Genomic DNA, 8,887 nt, shown 5'->3' with positions numbered 1-8,887 from the left:
CCTAATATCTAACAAAATAGACTTCAAACTAAAATTACTCAAAGAGATGAAGAAAGTCATTTCATATTCATCACAAGAAAAATTCATCAAAATGAAGTCTCTGTCCTAAACATCTATGCCCCCAAATACAAGGGCACCCTCAATTGTAAAAGAAACATTACTAAAGTTTAAGTCACACATCAAGCCCCACACATTAATAGTGGGAGACTTTAATACCCCAATCTCACCAATGCACAGGACTGCCAGACAGAAATTAACAGAGAAATAGAGGATCTAACCGATATTATGACTCAAATGTGCTTAGCTGATATCTATAGAACATTCTATCCAAACACAAAAAAATATACTTTCTTCTCAGTACCTCATAAAACCTTCTCAAATTTGACCACATACTCCATAACAAAGCAAGCCCCAAAAGATACAAAAAAATGGAATAACACCCAGTGTCTTACTGAACCATCATGAATTAAATTTAGAATTCAGCAACGACGCAAATATAGAACGACCACAAACTCAGAAAAACTAAACAGTGCTCAACTGAAACACCACTGGATCAAGGAATAAATAAAGAAATTAAAGACTTCCTAAAATTCAATGAAAATGACCACAAAACATACCCAAACTTATGGGACACAATGAAACCAGTGCTAAGAGGAAAGTTCATAGAAATAAGTACCTGCTTAAAGAATGTTGGAAAATCCTACACTAACAAATTACCAGCACACATGAAAGCTCTGAAACAAAGAGAAGCAAACTCACCCAGAAAGACTAGACAACAGGAAATAGTCAAACTGGGGACTGAAATCAACAAAATATAAACAAATAAAACAATATGAAGAATAAATGAGACAAAGAGTTGGTTCTTCAAGAAAATCAACAAAATAGACAAACCTTTATCCAAACTAACCAAAAGGCAGAGAGGGAATATCCAAAATAACAAAATTAGAAATGAAAAGGGGGACATAACAGCAGACACAGAGGAAATCCAGAGATTCATCAGATCATACTTCAAAAACCTGTACTTCACAGAATTGGAAAACTTAAAGAAAGGGGACAATTTTCTGGAAAAATATCACATACCAAAATTAAATCTAGACCAGATAAGCAAATTAAAAAGAGCTATAAACTCTAAAGAAATAGAAATAGTCATCAAAAATCTCCCAACCAAAAACAGCCCAGGAACAAAACGGTTTCAGCACAGAATTCTACCAGATTTCCAAAAAAGAACTAATGTCAATACTCCTCAAATTGTTCCACACAATAGAAACAGAAGGAACATTGTTAAACTCTTTTTATGAGGATACAGTTACCTTGATACCCAAACTGTACAAAGACACAACTAAGAAAAAGAATTATAAACCAATCTTTCTCATGAACATTGATGCAAAAATGCTCAATAAAATACTGGCAAACAGAATCCAAGAAACATCAGAAGAATCATCCACCATGACCAAGTAGGTTCCATCCCAGAGATGCAGGGATGCTTCAACATATAAAAATCCATCAATATGATCTACCATAAAAATAAACTGAAAGAAAAAAAAACATATTATCATCTCACTAGTGTTTGGGTCCAAGAGAAGGCCCCAAAGACGAACTGACAGCTATGTATGTAATAACAAGTGCACTCTATTAATTCCAACATTGAGGTGGCACTTGGGAGAGGGAGATTTAATTCCCAGGGTTATACTAAGAATGGATAAAGGGTTCATTGACTCAAATCAAGTCTGTCTCCTGAGGGTTATCAGGAGCTTTTGTACTGTGTGTGTGTGTGTGTGTGCGTGCGTGCGTGCGTGCGTGTGTGTGTGTGTGTGTGTGTAGCATGTGTGTGTGTGTGTAGTAACACCAACCCTTATGAACACATGTGTCTTCACTATTGCCAGTGTTTTTTGTACATACTTTTAAATTTTATTACATTTTAAAATCTATTTTGTGTTTGTGCAAACTTGGTACCCATGGAGGATAGAATGAGTGTTGAATACCCTCAACTTTGAGTTACAGACAGTTGTGAACCACCATATGGGGGCTAGAAACAGAGCCCAAGTGCTCTGCAAAAGCAACAAGTGCTCTTAACTGCTGATCCATCTCTCTATTACTCCTCTGTTTTTAATGTGTGTGTGTGTGCATGCGTGTGTGTGCTCACACATATATAAAGTGCTTTTTATTAAGATAAGATCTCTCACAGAATCAACTAAGCAGGTCTCCGAGGGACTCAGAGAGACTAATGCAGTAATCAAGGAGCCTGCCTGGGTCTGTGCTAAGCCCTCTGCATATGTTATGGTTGTTTAGTTTAGGGATTCTGTAGTACTTCTAACAGGATGAATAGGGGTTGTCTCCGACTCTTTCGTCTGCTCTTGGGACATTTTTTTCTCCTACTGGAATTCCTCATTCAATCTTGATATGAGGGTTTATGTCTAGTCTTATTGCATTTTGTTATGTCCTATTAAGTTGATATCCCTAGGAGGCCTGCTCTTTTCTAAAGGGAAATGGAGGAGCAATAGGTTTGGGGAGAAGGGCTACATGGAGGAGTGGAATGAGGGGAAACTGCAGTTGGGATGTATTGTATGAGAGAAGAATAAAAATTAAATTATTGAATGTTTAAAAAATATTTTAATAGGTCTATACGTGGTGTATACACATGTGTGTGTGCATCTGTAAGTGTGGAGATGCACGTGAGGGTAAGGAGGTTTGTGTGTATGTGTGCACATGCCTGTGGAAGTCCAAGGTTGGTGCTGTGAGTCTTCTTTGGTCACTCTCCACTTGCACTAGTTTGACTTCTCATGCTCATGAATTAAAAACTCAGACCAAAAGCGGCATGTGAGTGGCAGGACTGTTTGGCTTATACTTCCAGATCACAGTCCACCTTTGAGGAAAGTGAGGGCAGGATGTCATTCAGAAAACTAGAGGCAGGGACTGTGGAGGGCTGCTTCTTGCTGGGTTGCTCATTGGTTTGCTTGCAGACCCATGCTTCATTACCTTTATACAGCCCAGGACCACATGTCCTAAGAATGGTGCTGCCCACAGTGAGAAGAGCCCTGCATCAGTTAATAAGCAAGACAATCAAACACACATGCCCACAGGTCAATAGTTTCTGGCAACTCCTCAACTGAGGTTTTCCCTTTCACACCACACCAGGCTGAAAACTAAAGCTAATCACTATTGCCCCATATATTGAAGTAGGAGCTGTCAATTGAACCTGGAGCAAGCCAATACAGCTAGTCTCACCAGCCAGCTAAATCTAGACATCCCGTGTCTCTGCTTTCCAAGGAGAGAATTACAGGAGGCCTGCCACACCCAAATGAGTTCTGAGGCTCTCAACTCCAGTCATCACACTTGTGCGTAGTGCTTTAACTGCAAAGCCATCTCCACACCCCGGTTGTTTCCTTTAATTGTACTGTTTAATAAGGTATGCCGATGTCACAATATATGCAAACTTGATCATATCAATACATTCTCCTTCTGCTCACATCCTCTTTGCTCCCAGCAGCCACTTTTCACTCTGATAATCCCTCTTCTATTTTCAGGGTGGTATCGCTGAGATCTACAACAACCTCAAGTGCTCAAATATCAAAAGCTTGAGTCTCCGTGTGACAGAGTTTAGACACAAAGCCTTTGGGAAGTGATTGCTCATGAGGGCTCTGACCTCATCAGTGGATCATCCCACCAATGGATCTATAGTTTCGCAGATGACTAAGAAGTATAGGAGACTTTAGTATGCACAACTAACTGTGCTACTGCCATCCTCTGTCAGGAAGGGCTGGCTTTGGAAGCTCCTAAAATTCCAAGTCTGGACATGAAAACAAGAATGGAAAAGTAGTGAAATATGAAAGTAATACGTTTGTTATAGTAATACCAGGAAGGAGCAGAAAGGACACCAAGCATCCTCAGTACTGTTTCCCAGAAACCAATATTCAGAAGGAACAATGGTGGGGAATAAGAGAAGGGAGTCAAGAAGCACACACAGTCAAGCAGTTATTTAGAAGTTTTCTTGTTTAGTTTTCTCCAGATTGGCCACACATGATGAACAACAATAAGAAAGCAGTTGTTGCCCGAGGGCAGTTTCACCTCTCGTCAAAAGATGATTATTCGTCATGCCTGTTCTTGGAATCCAAGATGAAAAGGAGGAGAATGTGACTCACAGCAAAGGACAAGTATGAACAGTAAGATAGAACTAAATTCTTTAGAGTTAGTACAATATGACTAGGAAAATCTGGGCTGTGCTCCAGTGATGGAGAGCAGGGTGGTGCACACCTGGTCCTTGGCAACATGCTCATTATTGTGTCCCCGTAAATCTTTATAATATCTTAACCACCTCAGTGTCTTCAGCCTTGAGTAAGGATTATTTTTATCTGATTTCTTCTTAAGTGATTATGTGTACATACAGAGTTAAACAAAACTCCAAACCAAAAATGAGATACAAAATGGAGACTTAGATGACACACTTTCATCCTCTCTCTGGAATGTCTCTTTACTAGAAGATGCTACCTCTAACATTGAAGAGAGTAGGTTACAGGGGCCAGGTTCTTGAAGGATTATTTTCTTCCCTAATTCCTTGTGTCTCTTCCTGACTGCCATAAGATGATCAGCTATGCTCTACCATGTATTCCTGACTCACCACAGTTGTAAATAGAGACCCAAATGGCTATGGACAGAAATCCTGATAAAAAGAGCCAAAATGTTTCTTCCCTTGAGCTTCTTTTTCTCGGGTCTCATAACAGCACAAAACTATCTAATGCAAACAACTGAGAAATAAGGCAGTTTCTGTCTCTACACCTAATGCTGTGGTTCACAATCTTTTAGAACTGATTTGTGGTAGATGTTTAGAAAATATACAAATTCATGGAAGCTGAACAACTCACACCTGGATGAAAGTTAGGCCAAGACAGGAATCAAGAAGGAAATTCAAAACTCTTTAGACATCAATGAAAGTGGAAATACAACATACCACACTTGTAGGACACAGTGGAGGTAATTTTGAAGAAAAAAGTTTATGGCACTATGTACCTACATTAAAACACAAGAGTGTTCTTGCATCAGGTTGATTTTGTTTGGGTGCATTAATTTTGAGGTTGAAACTCACTAAGTACCTGAGGATGACCATAAATTTCTGATCCTCATGAGTCAGAAGCCTCTTCAACAGGAGTTACAGTGTTATTGTGGGAAACCAAAGAAGGGTGCACATCCTTATTCAGGTAATACAAGCTAGGGAAATTTTGTTAGGCTAGAAGGTTGAGAAGAGAAGGGGACTGTATATGTGGATAGATGACCAAGGCTCCTCTTCCTGAGAAGGATTTGCTTCTTGTGGAAGACTTAAGAGGGTCTGTAAGGCAGATGTTGAAATCAATGGGGTGTTCATTCCTAAAAGGACTATGGTGAGGACACCAACCTTTGCTCTTCACAAAGATCCTAAGTGATGGCCAGCGATGAGGAGTTCCACCATGAAAGGTTCAGAGACACGGGAAAGAGAAACTACCCAAGACTGGACAAACTCAAGCATCATACATTGTCTGTTGGTGTTAAAGATATGCTTGTAGAAACAACAGTCCATCTGTATCTCTGCCTGTCTCTCTATCTGCCTGTCTGTCTGTCTGTCCATATAAATTTTCAAGAAAGTATATCATCTGCCATTATTTTCTCAGCACTATCTTATGTTTGTTTGTTTGTTTGTTTGTTTGTTTTTTAAGAGAGTGTTGTACTTTTATTTCTGGCTAAACCACTAAAGTGTTCAACTCCAAGAAAGTCATTTTTTCCCGAGAATGGTGAAATCTGTCTCTCCCTGCCCCCCCCCCCCCCAAACTCCTATCAAAAAACTTAAGGACTCTGCCTGCATTTTCTGGTAAGGAATCACTATACTTTGTTCAACCACAAACAACGGAAAACTTTTAGTTAAGTACAGGTTTTCTTTCTTTTTAAGATACGGAAATATCTTAAAGTCCAAATATCTTAAGTCCAAAACCGAAAGCGATCTGCTTAAAGCCACATGGAAAACACGAAGCCTTGAGTTCTTCCATCTCTAGGCCTCACAAAAACCCGGCCAGTGTGCATCTGTAATCACAGCACTTGGGAGGCGGAGGCAGGAGGAGACATTCAAGATCATCCTTCTTGGTGTAGAAAGTTGAAGGCTATCCTGGACTACCAGAGACCCCCCCCCCCCATCTTCAACAACAAAAACAAAATGCAAAACAGGCACCATATATTTGGAAAGCGGAGTTTTACGCTAGCCTTCAGAAAAGCCTCTCAGAATGGGTTTTTTATAGATGAATTCTCAGAAAAACTACTGTGACCACTTCAAACCTGCCTGCAGGTACAGAATTCCGTAATGGGCTTATTCCGCTAAGAGTTTTAGACACAAGATTCCTAAGGTCTGCACGAAAAAGGATGAGTCAGAACCACAAAAAGAACCGGCTCCCATCAGCTGAGGCTTCCGGGATCAGGCAGGGTAGGCTTAGGCGGCAGGGTGCAGGGCCAGCCCCTCCCCCCAGGTGTGCGTTACCTGAGCACAGTCACGCTCCCCCTGCGCACCGGCAGAGAAAACACAGGTTCCGACACCCGGATGGGCTTGAACTGGAACTTGCAGCCGAAGCAAAGGGCCGAGTCGCTAAAGAAAGACAAGGACACGATCGGGCGCTCGAAGATGTGGATGGGGTCGACGTGGGAGACGATGCAGCCGCCAGACTGGTAGTCGTTGATGACGGCGCTGTTGACGAAGCCCTCGGGGATGACGCGGTGCTCCACCAGCTTCTGGATCACCAGCTGATGCACCCACTCGGGGATCTCATCGACGTCGCCCGGCGGGTAGAGGCGCTCCTGGCCGGGCCCGCGCTTTTGCAGCTGGGCGCTGTAGGTGTAGCCCTCGCCGAAGAAGTACTTGTTGCGCAGGGGGGCCCGGTCCACGGTGTGCTCCTTGTACAGGCCCTTCTCGGCGCGGGACACCACCTCGTCGATGCGGGCCTCGATCTTGGAGCACTCGTCCTGGCTGAAGAGACGGATCTGCCGGATCCCGCTCTTCACCTTGCGCGCCTCCTCCTCCTTCTGCAACTGCTGCTCCTCGTAGTCGCTGCGCTCCGGGTCCGAGTCCTCCTGGTACTTCCGTTTGGTGGCCCCGGACACCGGGTACGGCTCGGCGGCGGCCGCGGCCTCCCGGCTGCCAGCCTTGTAGTTGTCCCGGGACGTCATGGATTTGAGCTTCTCACGCAGGTCCGTGTAGCCGCTGGCGGCCGCCATGGCCCCCGCAACTCAACTCTAGGGTCCTCCGGGGCCGCCCGGCATGGCTCTGAGGGGACGCGCCCAGGGGGGCCCGAGAGGGAAGCGGGGGGGGGGGGGTCCCTCAGTGCCAGGCCGCCATGCGTGGCCCAAGGAACCAGCGGGGGGGAGTAGAGGGGCCGGGAAGGGGTCGAACCTCAGCAGCGACCGGTCATGCAGCACAAGCGACAGCGAGGCGTCTTCCTCCTCCACCTTCTCCACGTCCCCAGAAGCAAGGGCGCCGGCAGCGCCTCATGCCGTGGAAGGAGTGCTTCGGCGAAGACTCGGCCAGACTCCGGGTCAGACCCTCAGACACCCTGCCCGGCCCGCCTATCTTATGTTTTATAAAACAATTTTTATTCATGTCAGGCTTTCCTTGTCATCCCCATTAGCTGTCCCCATCACCTTTAAAGAACATCTGCATCTCCCACTTGACCAGACACTGCCTCCTGGATCTTCTAATATGGCTGTAATGGTGTCACTGTGGCCTGGAGTCCCTCCTCCATTATGTTTAGAACACTCCTGTCTCTAGCTGTCATCCTAACCAGCTCCCTTATACTTAGTGACTCTTCTAAGTCTATATCACCTGCTCGTCTAGAAGCCTCCTTCTTTGAAGATGCCTTAAGCAGAATCTTCTGGAATTTTTGAATCAAGGTCAGGCTTCAGTCATAGTTTTAAGTCTAAAAGTACTATTTTCTTGATCTCCTGTTGGTAACCAAAGCAGAGAATAGAGGTCTTAGCACTGAGGCTAAAAGTCATAGGAGTTATAAACCAAATATGTACAGATCCCTAACTGGATTTTCTGCTGCCAGAATACATGCCTTACTGGTTGTAGCATACCTTCTGCCACCATAAAATTTACTAAGAGCTTCAACAGGGGTTGATGCATTCCAGATGACTTATGTGATCCCTCCAGTCTCAGTAATTCCACCTCCTGTAGTCTTGGGACTATAAAAGTACAAACCATTGATTATATTTATGATGGATTTTTTATAGTGAAATATATAACACTTACCTACTTTGTAAAAGGACTACTCCAAACACTGATAAAAATCCAAATATTTATATTAAAATATAAGTCTACTAGAAAGAATATTTGACAATTTCTCAAGTGTAATACATAGAAATTACATACATAGGATTCTTAATGAATTTCTATGTGCTCAGTAACCATTCACCCATGTCAGCTGTTCCACACACATCATCCACAACTCTCTCTCTCAGTTGTCACATGGTGTGTGTATTTATGTGTGTGTGTGTGTGTGTGTGTGTGTGTGTGTGTGTGTATAACATACAACCCATAAATATTTCAGGAAATCTTTCAAAATAAATTACAGCTTGATAGACATGACCACATTATAATTGTCACCCTCCTAAAATCATTATTCTTCTCTTTTTTTAAGTAATTTTATTAAATTATAAAAGTTTCCATTTCCGCCCCTCCTCCCACCACCCTCCCACTCCCCCCACTCCCTCTCCTCCTCCTTCTCCATCCCTAAGAGCAGTCAGGGTTTCCTGCCCTGTGAGAAGTTCAAGTTCCTCCCCCCTCCCTCCCAGGAGTCTTTCTGAAAAGCCATTATTCTTCTCTTAAGTTGTTGTTGGAGGCTGCTTGTTCATTTTCTGGCTGCCCAGACTTCTGAAATAA

General features: G+C 43.3%; 1 pseudogene; it reads right to left on the bottom strand.

Annotated features, from left to right (window-relative positions):
* Window positions 1–6,474: 6,474 nt before the first annotated feature.
* On the bottom strand, window positions 6,475–7,537 carry LOC148123119 (RNA demethylase ALKBH5 pseudogene; annotated as a pseudogene).
* Window positions 7,538–8,887: the final 1,350 nt, after the last annotated feature.

The sequence above is a fragment of the Myodes glareolus genome, chromosome 2 (assembly GCF_982192425.1).
Source record: "Myodes glareolus chromosome 2, mMyoGla1.1, whole genome shotgun sequence".
NCBI classification, from domain to species: domain Eukaryota; kingdom Metazoa; phylum Chordata; class Mammalia; order Rodentia; family Cricetidae; genus Myodes; species Myodes glareolus.
Note: the sequence above shows the minus strand (reverse complement) of the source record. Positions and strands in the feature narration are given on the sequence as shown.